Source organism: Protopterus annectens, chromosome 1.part1 (genome assembly GCF_019279795.1).
Source record: "Protopterus annectens isolate FY-2018-M chromosome 1.part1, PAN1.0, whole genome shotgun sequence".
Lineage (NCBI taxonomy): Eukaryota > Metazoa > Chordata > Ceratodontiformes > Protopteridae > Protopterus > Protopterus annectens.
The window spans coordinates 1,977,566,455-1,977,587,395 of NC_056726.1; the positions used below are offsets into that span (position 1 = coordinate 1,977,566,455).

Genomic DNA, 20,941 nt, shown 5'->3' on the forward strand with positions numbered 1-20,941 from the left:
ATCTGAAAGTATAACGGTACCCTTGGGAGTCCCCTAGGGCATGGGTATTGAGAACCCTCCTTTTCAGCATTTACTTCTGTGATTGCCAACCAGACCATCTGTTTAACTAAGTATGGAGATGACTGCAAATTTGGTGTTATTCTCAAAACACCCCCACACTTGTACCTTTCAGAAAGAACCTACTCTTTTTAAATACAAAAAAAAGTGGAATATAATTTTATTTGGTAAACAGCAACTACCATCAATATATGGTATAGACAATACTCCACTATTGAATGGAAATGTAGTCAAAGACTTGGGTTCTTGGGTTGACAGTTGCCTCTCCTTCAATAAGCATGTAGCAGCTGTAGTCAGGAAATCTTTCTGCTTATCTCAACTATTGGCCAAGAGTATGTTGATCACATATGAAGATATCATTCTAGTATATTACGCATTGATTAGCCCAATTATAGAGTGTTACGCTCCCATCAGGGTGTATCTTACATGACATATCAAGCAACTACAGAAGCTCCAGAGATCCTTAATTAAGAAGATTTCAGGCTTAGAAACCCGAAGCTACCAAGATAGGCTAGACGTTCGAACTTCCAAGATGGCTGCAAATTAATCAACAGCTTAATTTCAACTCTCCCAATGGGTAAAATTCAATTGCTAGCTAGTAAGTACGCCTGGATGCCAGCAAAGAAAAAAAAATTGGAGAACCTGTAAGAACTTCAACCAGAAAATGTGAAGAGAAAACACTGACTTAGAAGGAACCTGCAGCTTTTTCACCAAAAAGCAGTTTGAGCTTCAACTTTGGTTCAAGAGATGGCTTCCAGTAATTTAGAGGAAAAAATACATCAGATGTACTCAGAAGTGATTAAAGTAAATGAAACATTGAATGAATATATCATCTCAAATAACAAAATGCTGGAAAAAAATAGAAGAAGCTTTAATTAACTATTCAAATGAATTGATAAAACTGCAAAAATCAGAGGCTGAAATAAAGGAAAGCCTGGCTGAGTATGAAGCTTGTCAAGAAGAGCTGTTTCAAAAAAATAGCAGAGCTAGAAGGCAGAGTGCACAGAGAAAAACCTGTGATTTTTTTGCTGTACCAGAGAAACTGGAGGGAAGACACAGCATTAATTTTGTGAAAGCACAAATAAGCAGCCAGACTGGTGTTCCACAGCAGGATTTGTTAATTGTAAGGGCACACTGAGTGTGGGATCCGTATGGATCACCAAACGGCAAAATAACCGAAACAGATTCGGCCGGGCATACTTGCGCGAAAGTGCTTTTCACCAAAAGGCACTTTCGTCTAAGTATGCCTGTTGCAGAGATTGCACTACAGTGGGGATAAGGGAAAATTTCCTTTTCCCCACTATAGTGCGACCTCGGAGTGAGAATATTTAAGTAGGGGGGTGTGGGGGGTGCAGGGGGGCTGCAAAAACGTAAAAGTAATGTTTTATTTTTTTTTTTAAAACACACTTTAACAAAAGTGCTTTTTCCGTGAAAGCGCTTTCATTAAAGTGTGTTCGGTGATTGTGGATTCGGACTAGTGAACTTTTGTTCAATAGTCCTAGATCCTTGAGTGTATGCTGCAAACCTGGCCATGAGAAAGTAGCCAAAGCTTATGTTAATAACATGGCAATCATACCAACAGAAAGAGACAAAACTGTGGCATGAGAGAAAGTATTAAAATTTGGTGAAAGCAAAGTATTTGTGGAAAATTATTATACCAGGCAGAAGAAAAGTAAATTTTTCCCAGCAATGAGGGAATTTGTGAGATCCAAGGTGCTGTATACAGCTGTCTTCAGAGTATTTTTTTCTCAGGGATCACAGGAACAGAACAAGCTAAGGAGGAAATAAAAATGCTTATCCAGCAAAAAGTGAGACAGCAAGCAGAAGAGGACTCTACTTCTCATTCTTCTGATAATAAAGCTCATAGATAGACTTTGCCAGTAAAATGTTTTCCTGTGTTCCTAAGGAATATGCCTGAGAAACAGAAAAAAGCACAAGAATTAACTAGGAAGTATCAGGAGTACTCGGACTTCAACAAGAGTCTAGTGTTGGGAGCTAGAGATGATCAGAAAGAACAGCAACACAGAAATTAGTGCGTAAATATAAGACTTCAAACCATCAGTCTCATTTGTGAAATATAGTTTTCAAATAAAAGTGGCTGAGAAGAGACAGGACTTTTGTTGATTTTGTTAAACTTGTGGGTAGACTGTAAAGCATATACTTAACATTATGTCTTTAAGTTTTAGAAGGACACTTAAGGGAAAAAGATGTGGCTTTAAGTAAAACAGTTATGGTTATTAGTATTTGCTTGAAACATAACATGATATAAATTACATTATATGCAAAAGCAGGTTTGTATAGAGTGCAGTCAAGGGTATTTTAAATGTGGGTGTATGAGCGTCTTTTTAGTGACTGTTGCATGTGTTAAAAATATTGAAGTAAACAAGTGCCTTTTTCAGTTGTGCAAAATGTAGGATATGATGTTGTCATTTTCATTCATTCCTCAAAGAATTGGTCTTGGATCCAACCTTCGGATTCAACTCGGCTGCATTTCTCTAAATTCTAGGATCCGACTCTTGAGCTCCTCCCTTTACCCATAATGCCCCTGACCACTGCATTACCTCAGATCTAATTGGCTGCTCTAACGATTTGGTCGAGATTGCATTCTTCCGTGCTCAAACAGTTTGGTTTTTGGGATAGTGAGTAAAAACTTTAGAGTTTACCTATTTTTTCTTAATTATTACCTTTTACAACATCTTTTCTTTTCCTACTAAGCCAGTTTTACTTTTTTTCAACCTTCTTTACCATCCTTTAGTATTCTTCCTTACCATTGCTGGTAATTTTTCCTTTTCATTTACCTTCTCTATAAGGTAGTCCTATTACCATTGTTGGTATAGCTTTCCTTTTCTCTCTACCTTCTATAGAAAAAAAATCTTTATAAATTCTGTCTCTTGACTGCCTTTTGCTGTTTGGCATACTTTATAGCAGTGGCTGTAAAGCCTACTGGATTTAAGAAGTGCACTTTCTGTGGGCACAAGATAGCCAACTCTGATGCCTACAAGGAGTGCATTTATTGTTAGACCCTTCTCACCTAGATACTTCTTGAACGATTTGTGCTGCTTTCAATGCCAGAACCATCAGTGATCAAAGCAACAAATTAGTTCTTAAGGGCCTTATCATTGCTTCTGCACCTTCTTCTGCTGTGTCTACTTCAGTGTCTTGAATCCACGGAGCTTAGGTAGCATAGAAAGCTCTCTCCTGTCAGGTCTCCCAAATCTGCTATGACATCAGAGCATCCAGCTCTCCAAACATATCAGAAATCCACAGATCTGACACTTTCAACTTCAAAGTCTGCTCAGCTCCGAAGCCCTCATTTTTCTCCAGAGCCAGTGTCCCCAAGACTGAGGTTTCCTCTCCTGCAAGAGACTCCAAGAAAGTCTTCTTGATCTCCTTCTACTTCCTCTTTGATCAAGCTCTCCCGAAGTCTTCCAAAGCACAGGTGGAGGTGGATAGGATGATGAGAAAAGTTCTAAGAACACAGAACCAGATGGTGGTCTTACCATCTGCCATTGAATCCGTGAGCCTTAAACCTCCCTCCCTCCCTCATGCACCATAATTTCTTCTTCTCCGATCTGACTTTCTATTTTGGAGCTCTCTAATCCAAGATCTCCAAGAGTCAAATCATTGGATCCGAAGATGCCTCTATCTTCAACTCTGACTACTACCCTGATCATTTCAGCTCCGACTCCTCTTAAGCAGGACATGTCTCAGAGCAGAAGTGTCAGCATCAGATCCAAGGGAATGACCTCAACTCCGAAGTTTTCAGAGCCATCGCTTCTCCTCAGGACCTTGGTGCTAGACAGCTCAGCTCCGACTCCTTACTCAGAGCAGAGAGTTAGGGAGGGCCCTGGTTTGTCTGATCCAAAAGTTTTAGCTGTGGTTAGATTGACCTCAGCTTAGGTTCATAGGTAGGTACTAGGCTATCTGCCCGATGGGCATTTATAAGCCTAGCCAGAGTGTGTCAGCTTTCGCAGCCCCATTGATTAATTAACTAAGCCTCTGTCAAGAAGAGCCAATGAAGTGATCCCAGGGGTGTATTTTCTGTTACCCATCCACTCGTTGAGGTTTCTCTTGAAGAGTGTTAGTGAGGGGCTATGCCTAATGTAGTTAGGAATTTTGTTCTAAAGCATGGGGAGTCTCTGTGACAGGAATCTATCCCTCCAGCATGTTCTATTTATTGTTGTGGCGAGGTTTAACTCACTAGAGCGAGTGGCTCTCAGTGACTTGGATTTCTTTAGGTGGAGCATGTCCATCAATTCTGAGTTGGACATGGCTTTGTAAGTCAGGCAGAGATCACCTCTGAGTAAGCGATATGCGACTGAGTACAGCTGGAGTTTTTCCAGTCGGGCTGCATAGGACATATGTTCGAGGTCAGTAATCCTCTTGGTGAGGTACTTTTGTGGTCTTTCCAGCTGTTGGAAGTGTCTTGTGAGGTACATCCCAAATGGGACATTGTACTCTATGATGGGGCAATATGATTGTCAAAGGAGAGATTACCATCTACCTGGGTCCCCAGATCTCTTATTCTCTTCTGTATTAAGGGGGCTGTCACCTATGTGGTAATTCATGGGTGTTTTGTTTTTTCCAAATGGGATGACTATGCATTTTTTGGCATTTAGCTTGAGACTATGACTTTGACACCAGGTGTCCATCTCAGTAAGGCTCTTTTGGAGAACGTCCGTGTCAGCCGGAGAGTCAGTTATGGCTCCCAGTTTGCAGACACTGGCGAACTTGGTTAGCCATAGTCCTCCTGTGTTTGCCTGTACTTCTGAGAAGTATATGCTGAACAGTAGGGGTCCCAGGACCAAGCCTTGTGGGACTCCACTTGTGACTGGTTTAGAGTCGGACTTGGAGCCCGCTATTCTTACCGTGTGAGTTCTGTCTGTAAGCCAGTTGGCAACCCATCTCATGACGTAGGGGTTTATGTTTAGGCTGGTGAGTTTTTCTATAAATCCCGAGTGGGGAATGGTGTCAAAAGCCTTGGCAAGGTCAAGGTAGGCTGTGTGAACTACCTTCCCGTCATCTATGGCCTTGGTGACTGTCTCGAAGAAGTCAACCAGGTTTAGTAGACATGATCTGCCCTTAACAAAGCCGAACTGAGTCGGGTCAAGTGTTTGGAGGTTCCCAATGTCTTTGTTAATGAGTTCCATGATGATGCACTCCATAGACTTGCAGACCAGGCTAGTCAGGCTTATGGGGCGATAGTTACCAGGGTCAGTTGTGGCCCCTCCTTTTTGGAGCAGAATAACCGTTGCTGTGCGCCATTCTATGAGCACGTAGCCTGTGGAGAGGCTGAGGTTGAACAGTGTGTTTAGGTGGTGGGTTTATTTGTTCTGTAGTTTGTGCAAGATGCATCCTGAGACACCATCTGGCCCCATTGACGCTGTGCTTTTGACGTTTGAAAGGGCTGTTTTCACCTGTGCGTGTGATTTCCTGGACACTACACTTTTCCGGTATTGTTGTGGGCCCTTTTGGGGGTGAGAGGGGGGTGAAGTTTGCACTCAATATATCTGCCAGGATGTTGGCAATGTCAGTGGGTTCAGTATATTTTGTGTTATTTTGCACTAGCTCAGAGCATATCTGTGATTTGCCACTTAGATTCTTGACATAGCTAAAGAAGGCTTTGTGGTTATCTTTCGAATCCTTGGCTATTTTTCTTTCGAAGTTAGCCTTGGAGGATTTTATGAGGGACCTTAGTTTCTTACTGATACTGATCAGGGATGTCTTTCCTTCTTGGGATTTGCTTTTTTTCTGAACTAGTTTCCTCCTTCTATTGTATAGCCTGTTTGTGGCAGGGGTCCACAAGACTGGTTTCCTTCTCTTAGTGGAGTGATTCTTGGTTTTGCTAGGGATTCATGCATCCTTGTAGGTGCTCATAGAGTGCATTTGTAAAGGTTCCTGCATCTTGGACACTGTTATCCTTTAGCGTGGGGGGATGTGAAACTTACCACCTCTGTCTTACATAAGGTGAAGTTTGCTATAGAAAAGTTTTTCACTGTGATTTCCTTGGTTGGAGGTGGTGGTGTGGTGTGGACATCCAGAGTGATTAGTTTATGGTCTGATCTAACCAGGGACAGGTTGACGTCCGGTGTAGAACACCTGTCATCCATGTTGGTGATGACCAGGTCCAATATGTTTTCACCTCTGTTAGGGGAGCTTACCAGCTGATCCAGGGCATTTGAGTTGATAAATTCCAGGAAGTGCTGGACCTGGGAGTTTGTACTCGAGTAGTTTTCCCAGTTAACGGAAGGGTAATTGAAATCGCCCAATATCAGGGTGTTCGGTAGGACGTTCATGTTTTCCAGTGTCTCCAGAAAGGCAGAGTGGTGGTCCTGGGTCATGGAGGGTTATCTGTAGCAGGCCACAATTTGCATTGTAGATTTGCCTGATGTTAGTTGCACATGGATGATCTCGGAGGTATCATGCTGCACCACTAACCTGGAGGTGTAGGTATCCTTGATGAATATGGATACATCCCCTCCTTTTGTGTTTCGGTCCATGTTCTGGGCCAGAATGTGTGGTATGAGTTGTAGCCCGGTAGTGCTGGGGTGCTCTGTGGAGCCTTGAACCAGGTTTCAGTTATTGCACAGATGTCAACATTCTCCATACTTAGGAGTGCTTCGAGCGTGTGCATTTTGAGATTTAAACTCCTGGCGTTGAGTAGCATAACCCTCATTTTTTTATTTGTGCTGTTTACAGAGGTGGGTTTGAATTTTGAGCCTTGCCTAAAAAAGGCACTATGGGGGTAGCAAGAGCCTTGGCCAGTATTCGAAAGCCTAGGGGTGACAGGTGCAAGCCGTCTCTTACGAAGCAACTAGGCTTGTTGAGTATGTCGCCCCAGGCTGACACTGGATCCCCTTTGAATGACACCAGAAGCTTAGCCAATTGTTGAAATTGATCGTTTTTTCTTTATACTGCAGTATCATTCTTGGTAAGGGCAGGATGCTACTCAGGGTCAGGGTCATACCCGCCTGGGCTATATGATCAGAGAACTCTTCCATGTCTTTTTTCATGTAGTCCAGGGAGGTCATTCACACCAACATGAACAATGACAGAGTCATATTTGTACTTGTTCTGGAGTGACCTGAGTGCTTGTGTTATGTGGCCGATTCTGGCTGCAACAGGCAGCTAACAGTAACCTTCTCCTTGTTCAGCCTAGTGAGTGGGACGTCAATGTGCCTGACTATAGAGTCACCTATTACTAATGTGTTAGGTATGTTATTTCGCCTTAAGGGCTGTGATTGTGTGGCACACTGATTTTGTGTTTTATGTGCTGTCTTGTTTGTGACGGGAGGTGCAGATTTTTTGGGTGTTTGCTTTGGAGGTCTGTGATGCTTTTGCAGGTTTTTATTTAGAGCCTCCGAGTATGATTTTGTGTATTTATGTGTATTTTTTGCCAGTGCTGGTTTAGTATGTCTATGTGAGGCTGGAGGTGTGGTGCAGGTGTTAACCTTCTCCTCATGACTGCCTGTTCCAGTCTTGGGTGGAGAGAGCTTAGCCTCCAATTTAGCTATATAATTGCATCTCTCACATATGTTAATGTTTTGTGGTAGGAGGAGAGGGTTGTCTGTGTACATGAAGCAGTTGTAACATTGCCTCAGGATACCCAGGTTCACTAGCTGGACTGGAGAGTATACCTGAAATTGCCCTTTGGTTATGCCTGAATAGTAGGGTGAGCTGCTTAGTCGCTTGGTTGGTGAGGGGTGAATAATGAGCCTTGCCCTGCTGGGCAATCAAGTGTCAGGGTATATTAGTGTTTGTTATTAGGTCTGAGCAAGTGATGGACTGTAGCTTATTCTGGTCTTTCTGCCTTCGAGGTGGTGGAGAGTATTTTCTCTCACGTGAGAGTTGTTTTGACTCTTACCTCTTCAGATGCAGTCCCTGTTACCTCTTCGGATCCTGTTTCTGAGTCTCTTCATCCTACTCCACAGGGACAGCCAGCTCATAAGAGCTTCCAGGCAGTTCCAATTAGAGAATTCCCCAACTCTTCAGATACATCTCCAGAGCACCCCACTGAAGAGGTCCTCAAAAGAGGTTGTGCAAAAGGAGGCACTTAGATTCCCCTCAGGTATCCTTGACAGAAGACTCCAATTTCGACGAAGGGGAGCGGTCCCTTAGATCTCCACCAGAAGACGTCTCCTTCAGAGACATTCTAGAAATCCTATGCCAAAAAGGTGGTTGGTCCTACAAAACCCCTTCCCAGGAGGAGTCAGTCTTCTTAAAAGCTTTCGGGTTTGGCTCAACTACTTCTTGGTTTACACCCTGCAGCAGATGAGCTTATAGTTCTTGTCTGTCACCAGGCACAGAAGGAACCGGATACGGTAGATCTAATTCCATAGCTTCCAAATAAGATTCTTGGAGCATCTAAAAACAGACATTATTAGCATAAGGGAATCCCTGTAGAAGATCCCATGGTTGTTGCAGCCGCCACCAAAATGGAGCTGGTGGAACAGAGCTCCTTTGTCCTTCCCCTTAATAGAGAAATTAAGGCATTGGACAGGTACGGGAAGCAAATTTACCCCTCATCGACCTTTGCTAAACTATCTAACACACTTCAGTAGATTACAGAGGGACTTAATTAAGGAACTCTCTAACTCTACCCCCGGTCTATGTTGCTGGAGAAAGAGAAGATTTATTCCTCATGACTGGCCAGCATACAATCTATATTGAATACATCCATGAGGTTAATGTCTCATGCAGCTGAAGGTCCCTCACAGGCTGCAGGTTCAGGCATAGCCATCAGGAGACATGCCTAGATGCGATTGTGTGATTTTTGTGGAGCTCTTTAAAGCATCATTTATCAGTGCTGCCTTTGATGGATCTTCTGTGTTTGGGCTCACTGTTAAAGAGACACTTTCCCTCACTGAGCAAGTTGGAAAGACCTTGTCTGCCATGGAAATCTGTTTTTCTACCATGCAGAGACCCTTTGTAAAAATCATTGTGGCGGTAAGAAAATGTGGTTCCAGATTTCTCAAGGACCTTTTCAAGACTCACATGAAGATTTTCCTCCCAGAGGCAGAAGGGGAAATAATAACAGTGGAAGATGTTGCCCACACAGCGGAGGAGGCCCACAAAACTAAGGGTTCTGAGATTCCTTCTCAAACAGACCCTTTTAGTGCTTCTGAAGGGTTACTGGGCAGCCATTACAAAAGATTTGTGGGTGCAAAGGATTATATCCAGAGGATATTGCATTCCCTTTTTACAAGTTCTTGTAATGAAAAGAAAACATCTCCCCAATGTTCCACCCAACTGGGGGAGTTAGCAGCTCTAGAGATTCAAAAGCTGCTGACAAAAGGGTCATCCAAGCAGTCACACCAGACCAAAGAGGATCCAGAATTTATTCAAGGTTCTTTTAAGTGCCAAAGAAAACAGGGGACCTGAAACCTGTATTGGATCTCAGTTATCTAAATCAGTTTGTAAAGAACTCCAAGTTCTGGATGGTCAAGGTTCAGTCCATTCTGCTTATGTTACAGAAGGATGACTGGATGTGCTATGTAGATCTTCAGGACATGTACTATCACAACAAAATGAACAGACACTCTCGAAGATACCTAAGCTTCTGGCTGGGAGTCAGTTGCTATCAGTTCAGAACCCTGCCCTTCAGTCTTACCACAGACCCCAGGGCATTCATCAAATGCCTGGCAGTGGTAACAGCTCATCTAAAACTGCATGGATTTAGGGTGCTTCCTTATTCAGACAATTGGCTCCTCACCACACCAACCAGGCATCTCCTAGCAAAAGCAAGGGATTACTTACTCCAATCCCTGGGAATCACAATCAATCTTTCAAAGTCCCACCTTCAAACAGTTCAAATCTTGGGAGTTTATAGAGGCTTGTCTAGATACACTCAATCGACTAGCTCTCTTACCACAAAACAGAATTCTTGCTTTGAGATTGCATGTCAGACATGTTCTTTCTCAACCCTGTCTCCCAGCAACAGTGGTTCTCAGAGCCCTAGGATGAATGGTTGCTGCAATTACCTTGATACATACTGCTCATCTTCTCATGTAAATCATCTTGTTGACTCTGGCAGTACAATGCTGCTTTCTTCTACAGCCTTTGCAGCATCCTATAAAAATATTTTGGGTTTGCAAGGACTCCATACTGTGGTGAATTCAATTTGATGAGATTTGTCAAGGAAGTCCCTTTATCCTTCCTCCCCCAAATGTCATGTTGACCATGGATGCCTCCCAGTTTGGGGGGGGGGCTTTTCTTGGGACGGACTATTCAAGGCACTTGGTCCCCAGAAGAGACAAAATTGCATACAAATGTCTTAGAGATGAGAGCAGTCCTTTTAGGGCTGCAGGCTTTTCAGAACTCTCTTCCTCTAGGGACAGTTGCCATCCAAACAGACAATATGTCAGTAGTTTGGTATATCAATAAACAAGAGGGAACCAGATCTTCAAATTATCCAATATACAATTAAAAATGAAAATTAAACCATTATGGCAAACCAATGAGTCCTGAATACAAATATTTAATATTTAAATAAATAAATAAGCAAACCACCACATCTATACTTAAAACCCATATATTATTGACAAATTACAATTTAATAACCTAAATTTAATTAGACAATATATGATTTTTGCTTTAAGACGGGCTATTTAATAAGGTTTTCAGAATGTTGTAGCTATTGACTCTGAGGATGCCATGGTTGTATGGTGAAAGCGCTTAGTCTTGCATTAAAGGTTCACCTGTTTACCTAACTTCAGTGTGCAGTGGTCTGAATTGTTTGATTAGTTTTTGTGTTAAACCCTGGTTGGGTTTATTTTCTTTTGGGAATCAGATCTTACCCCCTTTGCCAAGAAGCAATGAAAGTATGGTAGTGGGTGATCTCCTCCAACCACTTTCTTGTAGCAAATCCACTGTTCTTGCAGACAGGTTCAGCAGAACTATCCTGATGCCTCAGAAGTGGTCACTCAGTCAATTAATGGCAAACATGATCTTCCACGAATGGGGTCAACTTTGCTGTGATCTGTTTGCCTCTTCCCTCAACAACAAATGCAGTAGGTTCTTTGCTGTAATTCTCCCTCAGGGACAGTCACCGAGAGATGCTGTAGCCCATGTTTGGCCCTCTGGTCTTCTATCTGCTTATCTCCCTCTACCTCTAATCCCCAAATTCTTTCAGAAAGCACACCAGTTGAAGAGCAAATTAATCATCATTGCCCCCTTCTGTCCTTAAAAAAGAAAACGGCACTTAAACTATTAAAACACAAAATTGACAAGACGGCTCCAAACTGGATAAAAGCTTTAATCCACAAGAGACTGACAGAAATCGAAAAGAATAATTCCAAGCAGGATGCAAAGGACTTTTAAGCGCTTTTCGTTTGTTCTCCAACAAACTTCATCAGAAAGTAATTTAGCAACACAGACCCCAAACATTTAAACAAAAAAGTGCGGGAAAATATATCTGCATTTAAAGATATACTAACTTAAATAGTGTAAATATATGCAAAGCTTCAATAAAAACTCTGCATAATATAAAAATGCATAAACAATCTAAGGCAAATTATATCCTATCGAGAAACTTAAAAAATAGTGAGGGCATACAACCAAAACTAAAATTTGTGAATTGTAAACATATATGTGACTTAAAACAACCAATACTGAATCATTACATTAGTTCACAAAAACTAAAAACCTTGACTGAGCCTAAGAAATAAAAAAGTATTTAAACTAGGAATAAACAATACAAAATAAATTTAATTATTTAGCAATGAAGTAAAAAATAGAAATAGTCAATATAATAAAACTATCTTTGTAAACTTCTTAATTTTAATATACAAGAGATGGAACAAGCCTCATTCAAACCTGGATAATTAAAGGTGTTCAACCTAATCTGCCATAACAACTCTAGTTCTTCCAGTTTGAATGAGGCTGGACCACCCCTAATATCCTGAATAAATTGATCAATGACCAAAAAATTAAACTTATGTACAGGGTTCAAGTGGACATGTTTAGCCAATGCATTATTGTCCTTATTATGGGAGATGGCAGACTGATGTTCGTAAACCCTGTCCCTAAAGCAACGTTCAGTTTTGCCCACGTAGAAGACGGGGCAAGTGGTACATTTAGCCAGATAAACAACAAATTTGCTATTGCAGTTGTATCTGGCTTTCAATTTATAAATGTCATTAATAGTGAATTGGTTGGTACATTCCATATGTCTGCAAAAGTTACAACTCTCGCATTTAGACATTCCAGTTGTTCTAAGAGATGGCCTGTTATGTCTCTCAAGAAGGTTTTTAACATTCCTACCCTTCTTAAAGACAATTTGTGGTTTTGATCCAAAAAATGTAAATATGGAAGGATTACATCTAAATAATTCCCAATTTTTCACAATAACATTAATAATAAACTTAGATTGTGCATTAAATGATGTAATGAAAGTATACTGAAAAAACTGGTCCTTAGCCAAACTAGAAACATCGTCCAACGAAGTTTCTTGTACATCCAAGATGACCATCTCAATAGGTGGTTTATCCACACACAAAATAGGTTTAAACTGCTCGATGTTTCTTTTATGTTCAACCTCTTTGATTAAATTATCAATTAAAGACTCTGGATAGCCCCGGTGTAAAAACATTTGTTTCAAAAGGTCACATTCGTTAGTAAAATCCAATTGTAGACTACAAGTACGTGAGGCCCTCACCAATTGTCCCTTAACAACCGATCTTTTCTGATGGAATGGGTGGCAACTTGAGAAATGTAAAAAAGAATTAGAATAGGTTGCCTTTCGATGGACCTGAGCAGTAAAGCAGCCTAAAACAGAATTCTTTGTCAACAAAATATCCAGATAAGCAATAGTATTAACATTAAATGAAAAAATAAATTGCAAAAAATTAGTAGAAGAGTTGAAACTCCTAACCATCTCAGATGCCAAGGTATCATCACCTTTTAACAGTATAAAAATATCATCAAGAAAACGGGTGTAATAGACTATGGCATTCAAATTTTTGTTGGCATCAGATGAAAAAACAAATTTGGACTCCCATTGGGCCATTACCAAATTGGCAACACTGGCGCCACAAGGGGAGCCCATTGCCAAACCTATTTTCTGAAGATAAAACTTGTTATCAAACATAAAATAATTGTTAGTCAAAATTAATTCCAATAATTCCGTTGTTAAAGAAACATCTAAAGAAGAAGCTCCATGTTTTCTCATTAAGTCTGCCACCCATTCTAATGCAATGTCGTGAGGGATACAAGAGTAAAGGTCCTTAACGTCTATAGTTAGAAAATTGTAGTCGTTATTGAAACTCAAATCATTGATCTTTGACCTTCTGTCCTTGCAAATGTGGTTCTTCTCACAAAAAAGTTGTAACCCGATGAGGGGTTGAACCAGGAACAAAACAAAATTCCGGACAACTTCACACTGAAGTAAGGTCCACAGGCAATTCTTTAATGGAAAACCAGAAGACTAAGCGCTTTCACCATACAACCATGGCATCATCAGAGTCAATGACTACAACATTCTGATCCCCCTATTTAAATACCAAACCAGTTAAACAATTATCCATAATTAAAAGTTAATAGCTGATTACCATTAAACCAGCCATAGGATTCTAAAAACTGCAATGCCAAAAATTTAAATACAACAACAACAAGCACATCACCCCCATCAATATTTAATATATATATATATATATATATATATATATATATATATATATATATATATATATATATATATACTATACTAATATACTCAAAAAACAGACAGAAAAATACTACTAAATACAAAATTACAAGATTAAACCATATAAGATTTGTGTCTTAAGGCAGGCTTGAGAGAGATAAAATCATTCAATCCTGGGTGTCTAGTTGCGTTAAGCCTCAATTGCCACTCTACTTCCAGCATGGCAACTTTGTTACTGACATCTCCTCCCTGATCAGTATAAACATGATCAATAACAAAAAATAAAAACTTTTTGAAGTTAGAACACTTACAAGAATGGATATATAAGGCATTGTGTAGATCTTTATTTTTGATGGATCTGTTGTGCTCCATGACTCTATCCCTCAATCTACGGGTAGTCATACCCACGTAGAATGCTTCACAGCAACTACATGTGGCAACATAAACTAAATTCCTACTATTGCAATTACATACACCCGGGCATGCTAAAGTGTGTCCAAACCCACCCACACAAAGATACGGCCCATCAGCTATATACCTACATATATTGCACATTCCACATTTACCTATCCATGACCTAGAACTTCTAACAACCTTTTCCAAAGTATTCTTAAGATTAATCCCCCTACTAAAAACAATGGTTGGCGTTTTACCCACTATATTTTTAGTACCTATACTCTAAAACAGTCATCCCAAGCATGTCTCAAAACAGCACACATTTCAGAGGCCTTCTTATTGTACTTCAAGACAAAAACTGGGCCAGATGTTCTACTATCAACCTTGTATAAATTCCCATTCAATAACATTTGGTCAATACCATCATCAACAACCCCTCTCTTCAAAATAGGCAAATAAATTGTCCTTCTCTTTTTATAAACCTCTTTTTTAATTCTTAACAAAAGCTTTAAGGGATAACCACGCTCAAGTAGGAACCCAATTAATTTATACATCTCCTTTTTAAATACTACATCATTACTTACTAGTCTTGAGACACGCACCATTTGACCTTTTGCTACCCCTTTTCTCTGATGAAAGGGGTAACAGCTATTAAAATGAGGCAATGAATTTGAATAATTTTCCTTCCTGAATATAGTACTACTTAAAACGCCTTCCCTTTTGTCAGTAGTGATATCCATGTAATTGATAGTATCTTTGTTCCACACATATGTAAATTTTAAAAAACTAGTAGAACTATTCAAATAATCCACAAATTAATTGGCCTCACTTTCATCCCCTTTCCAAAGAATTATTAAATCATCTAAAAACCTATTGTATTGAATAATTTTGGAGCTGAATCTACTCGGAAAAACAAACAACCTCTCCCAAGCTAGAAGCACAAGGTTTGCAAAGACCAGGGCACATTTAGCTCCCATCGCTACTCCAGAACACTGCTTGAACACCTCCCCTTCAAATCTCATAAAATTATTTTGCAGTATGATTTCCATTAAGTCATACATAAGATTTAATTTGTCCTTGCTAACATTAGTGCTCATGTTGAGACTTTCATGAAACATTTCTAAATCTTCCACATGTGGAATCACCGAAAATAAATTGGTAACATCCACCGTAAGAAAACTGTAAGAGTCACTACTAGCACTAATTTCACTCAACCTTTCCAGGCAGTGCCAGGAGTCCCTCAACACATGTGCAACACCTACCAGGGCCGGCTTTGATATCACATCAACAAAGGCTGCCAAAGGCTCTGTTTTGGAGCCCCTTGCTGCAACGATAGGCCTAAAAGCCAAATTGACTATCCCCTTATGCACCTTTGGTATACCAAAGATGTTGGGCATGACTGGATATTTTACCTGCAAAAAATCAAATTCTGTTTCGTTGATGGCACCCTGAAATAGAGCATCCAACAAAAAAAGATCAATCTTTTGGTATGCTCTATTTACTTCATTTATAGACACCCTAGTGTACACAGAACTGTCATCAAGCAGCTCCTTCATATAAACCAAGTAGTCAATCTTTGACATGAGCACCGTTCCCCCACCCTTGTCAGGTTTCATACATCTAATATTGTTGGAAGTTTTAAGTTCCATCAACACGACCCTCTCTTCACTTGTCAAATTGTCTGGTAAACAATATTTTTGACTACAAATTCTCCTAAAATCACATTCCACAATCCTTTCCAACACAGAAAATTCTATATTAGATGGCGGAATGAAGGTACTCTTCCTCTTTAATAAGGCCCCATTTTCATGCAATCCATCATTTATCAAATTTTTTCCTTGAAAATACATCTGAAGATTAAGCCTCCTTAAAAAAAGTTTAAAGCTTGTCAAAACCTGCGCAATATCCAACTTGAAATTGGGAACAAAGTGAATACCCTTACTAAATAAATCAAAATAGCTGTCAGCAATAGCCATGTCTGTGAAGTTGTAGATGGTAAACCCAAATTTAGATGAAACTACACAACCCACACTTTGACTACCCTGTAACACACCCTTCACATCGAAAAAACAACACAATTCATTCAACACATGATCCCCATTAAACACTTGTTCTATTGTTTCCTCTACATAAATGGTAGATAAATCACAATCAACAACTCTATTATTCATAAGATTCGATGCATAATCCACCATTTCACCACAAGGATTGTCAATTACCTCTCTCAAGACAGTCTCAAACCCATCATTAAAACAATTATTAAAATCAGAATTAATGACTAAGTCACAAGACTTACTAGAAACAAGATCAACATCATTGTTTACAACATCAAGATGCAAAACATTTGAAGCATCAATTAATTCTTCCAATAGACCCCCCTCCCTCCCTTCGAACCCATGTTGCTGCTGTAGCTGGTATTCGCCCTGTTCATTAGTCTTTCCGACCTCCTTAGGCCGCTTGTCTGGTCTAAAAAAACATTGTGCAACTCAACATCATGTTCATCAGTTGTTACACATTCGTCCATGTTATTAACCAAACCAGACCCACAACTTTCAGTTCTATTGACAGTTCTATTTGAAGCATAACGTGCACGACGACCAGGAGGATAAGCACATTGGTTGGCATAGTCCGTACTGTCCCTAGCCAACTTGCTTTGCTTAATAACTCTATTCTGATTAACAAATTTCTCAATATTAAACAAAATTTTGTCGAACCAGGCCTGATACTGAAAAAACAGGAGGTCAGCAGTTATACTCAAATGCAACTTAGCGATCTCCCCCCGTAATTCAGTCAATTTATTGTCATTATTGTGAATAATGATGTCCAACAATTCTAACCCGGTTCGATCAAATAACTTAATGTGGTTCTTCTTCCTATGGTCTGATCTACTGTGTCCCCCTTGGACACTAGACCCCAGTCCAGACCTCTTTTCACATCCATCAGGGCTGACTCATTATTGCAGGCATCAGATTGATCACGTGGTTTCACCAATTCCAATTATGCCTATACATTCCAGACATTCCTGTCCTGTTCGCCACATTTTATTTTCATCTGAGAAGCCCTCTAAAAAGAAGATTCATAAGAGTAAATGGAAGAGGTTTTCTTTTTGGGCTCAGCAGTGAGAGTTGGATCATTTCATCACTCCATCCCTTTTGTTTTAGATTTTCTTGTATTGATTTTTCAAAGTGGTGCTAGTTTTTCTACCATCAAAGTTCAGCTGGCAGCCATCTGTAACTACCACACTGGGGATAATGCTCCCCCTTTAGCTTGATCCAAGTTATGTAAAACATTCTGTAAAGGTACCTTTTTGCTTAGACCTCTGATAAAGGATCACACTCCACCTTATGATTGTATTGTTGTTTTGCAGAGTTTAGAACAATCACCCTTTGAGCCCTTGATTAAAGCAGATCTCAGATTTCTTTCTTGGAAAACAGTCTTTGTTATGTCTATAACATCAGCGAGGCAAGTATCTGAATTCTAAGCACTCTCTTCAAAATTGCCTTATTTGATTTTCCATAAAGATAGGGTTACTTTATATAGTAATCCTTCCTTTGTACCCAAAGTTGCCTCTGAAACAAACATCACTCAAGTGATTAACTTGTCAGTTTTCCTTTCTACATTTGACAATAAAGGATAATACATGTTTCACCTTTTAGCTGTACATAGGCAACTTTGTTTTTATCTTCATAGGAGAAAAGAATTTAGAAAAGCTGACCAATAGTTTGTTTCCTTTTCCTGTAACAAATGGGGAAGACCAGTCTCAAAAACTACACTAGCCAAATGGATAACAGATTGTATTTCTAATGTTTATTCTTTGGAGGCTTAACCTTGCCAAGATAATCAAAAGCCCACTCAACCAACTCAGTGGGTATGACAGCTGCTTTTTGCGCCAGAGCTCCTATTGATGATATTTGTGCAGCTGCCACTTGGTCTAATGCTCACACCTTTACAAGTTTTATATCATCTCCAGAAACAGGGCTGCATTCAGTTCTGCCAGAACATCCTTCCATGAGGGCCACTCAAGGTTACCGTAGCTGAAGACTGTACCCTAGTTATTGAGGAATGAATGAAAATGCCAACATCAGATATAAAAGTTATGTACTCACCATAACTATGCATCTTTGTTGTCCATTTTCATTTTCCTAAACTTCCTCCCACCTTCCCCCATCCATGTCTTTGGGAGTGACCCGAAGAAGTTTTTTGTTAGGACCCACAGTTCCTGTTTGAGACCCTGTTCTATTACTATTTCAGTTTTCTGCAGTATTATAATTAAGTTATATGTTTGGAAGGTTGTATAGTAGCAGCAGACACGATCTGAGGTAATGCAGTGGTCAGGGGCATTATGGGTAAAGAGAGGAGCTCAATAGCCAGATCCTAGAATCTGCAGAAAAGCAGCTGAATTGGATTTGACCCATTTGTTGAGGAAGAATGAAATGGACAACGCAGATGCATAGTTATGGTGAGTATATAACATTTAGTTTTACAGTATGACAAGAGAAGAAAGGCCGAACAGAAATGTTTTAAGTTAATATAATGCTGTGATCATTGGCTGCTCAGTGGGGGTGGAGTTTGCAAGGGTGGATTTCTAGAGTAATATCCTTGGCTTAAGCTATAAGCAACTTTTTGTATGCAAATAGGCTTGAAAAATAAGATAAAATGAAAGCCATGAAAATGCTAAGCTTCCTGCATCTGCAAATGTGTTAGCCTGTTTTTTTTCCCATTAGCAAATGTTCTCAGTGAGAGGCAAGACATCTGCAGCTGAAGGCAGTTAGCCAGGGAAATTTTTTACATTCTCTTCTGTGTGAAGTGTACAAAGATTCCTTCATGCATCTGCAAGTTGTTAGCTGTTTTCTTTTCACACTGCACATCAGTTTTACATGAACATCTGCTGTCTGCAGGTGTAAGCAAATAATCGTCTGAATTCTGAGCATTCTTTACTGAGGAAAGTGTAAAATTTAAAGGTACAAAGGCAAGCAATTCAGTGAAAAAAATAAAGTTTGAAATTATGGGAAGTGAATAAGAGGTTGTAGCCTCCCCAGAAGCAAGCAACCCTAATTTAGTTTTATTTAAAAGTAGCCAGTGCACTTTTTCATAAGGCGAAAGGTTAATGTTTTCTGAAAACATACAAGCTCTTTTTCACACATTGTAGGGGAATAGAGATAAGAAAAGAACAGACAGCAATCATTGTAAGCTGGAACACAAACCGTAAGATGTATTTTAGCATGGATAACCTGAATTTTAGATTAGGTAATGCCTACGGATGAAATAGTTGATTTGGGGCAGTTGGTCCTATCTGGAGGATTAAATTTCATTTGTTGAACATAGTTTTGTGTGTTTGTTATAAGTTAATGGAAGCTAGGGGTGGGGTCTGAAAACTTGTTTAGTTTTTTGTTTGAGGAATTTCATTAAATCAAAAAGTCTTGAGAAATATGACATAGGTTCAAATGGAGATGAGAAGAAATGACTGTATAAACAATCGGCCTGCCAAACACTAGTGTAAGCATATAAGATAAAAGTTGAAAAAACACATTCCAAAAAAACTGCCGTATATGAAAATAGCTTTTTGTCATAGTGGCTAGTCTGTGCATATTGTCTTGGAATGTAAATGGCTTTAAAGGTATGGACAAAAAGGAAGGGGTACTGAATTAAATTAAAAAAATACAAAATGCAAATAGTAATGCTGCAGGAAGCACATTTAGAAAGAAATGAGCATGGGGATGTGACCAAGAAAGGCTTTCAGGATGGATATTCAGCAGAATATCAAGGACAAATGAAAGGGGGGGTGTAATAACAATTGTGGGAGAAATAATCAGCTTTCAGCAAGGAACATTATTTATAGGTGGGGACTAGAACTTTATTTGTAATAGTGAAGATGTATCAGGGGACCTAGAAGGGAAAATATGACAAAAGTGAGGAGATTTCTGAAGAAATTTATGAACACATTTGTAACAGAAGAAGTGAATGCTGTAGTATGAACTTGCAGAGAATTTGTATATTTTTCCCCAAGGTACAATAACTGAGCTAGACTCGATAGAACTTGTATATAACAGGAACATGTGCATTTAATTGAAAGCTTCAACACACATCCAATAACTATTTCAGATCATAAACAGATAAAAGAGAAGTTAAAAGTGCAGGATAATGAAGTGAAAATGAGACACTAGCACTTCCTCTTCTACCTGTCAAAAACAGAAGAATATAAGGACTTGGTAGTGGTAGTGGTAACTGTTCAAGAGTTATTATGGTAGACAGATATTTCTTCAGAAGGAATAGCTACTGAGAGGAATAACATGAACATAGAGTTTAAAATAGCATAGAAATAAAGACAAAGATATGGAAAAGAAGTATTAGGAATTATTTAGAGGGCTGACAAAAGGTTAACGTATTGAAGAATAAGGAGAATCTCAAAGACCAAGAAGAGGAGCAACTGCAGCATGCTAAAGAAAAAAAATAATGGAGTATTTCGATAATATGCATGAGTTTAGAAAGATTGCTGGCCCAAATGGAAATAATTTATGGAAGACTTAATTATGCCAAGATCAGAGGAAGATGAACCTCAACAACTAAAGTTAAGATAGGAAATTAGATAAAAATGATGATAGATAATCAATCTGCATGAAAGTCTCTGGGAACAAATGGTGTTCCTGTGAAGTTTGGAAGCTAGGAGGGAAGAAAGTGATAAATATCTGCAAGATTTTGTTTATAGTATTTTAAAAGGACGGGAAGTTCCAGTATCTTGGAAGAAAGCTGTGGTGGCTGTATTACCCAAAGAGATTGAAGACCCGTTACACTCCCCCTCATGTAGACCCATTTCAATTTTAAGCCATGTTTATAAAATGTTTATGT

At 39.5% G+C, this 20,941-nt stretch overlaps 1 protein-coding gene across 2 annotated transcripts in view; it reads left to right on the plus strand.

The window, feature by feature from the left end:
• The window catches only part of LOC122813124 (phosphofurin acidic cluster sorting protein 1-like), a 3,500,289-nt gene that overhangs the window by 1,113,192 nt on the left and 2,366,156 nt on the right, over window positions 1-20,941 (plus strand). The gene's annotated exons all lie outside the window — the stretch shown is intronic.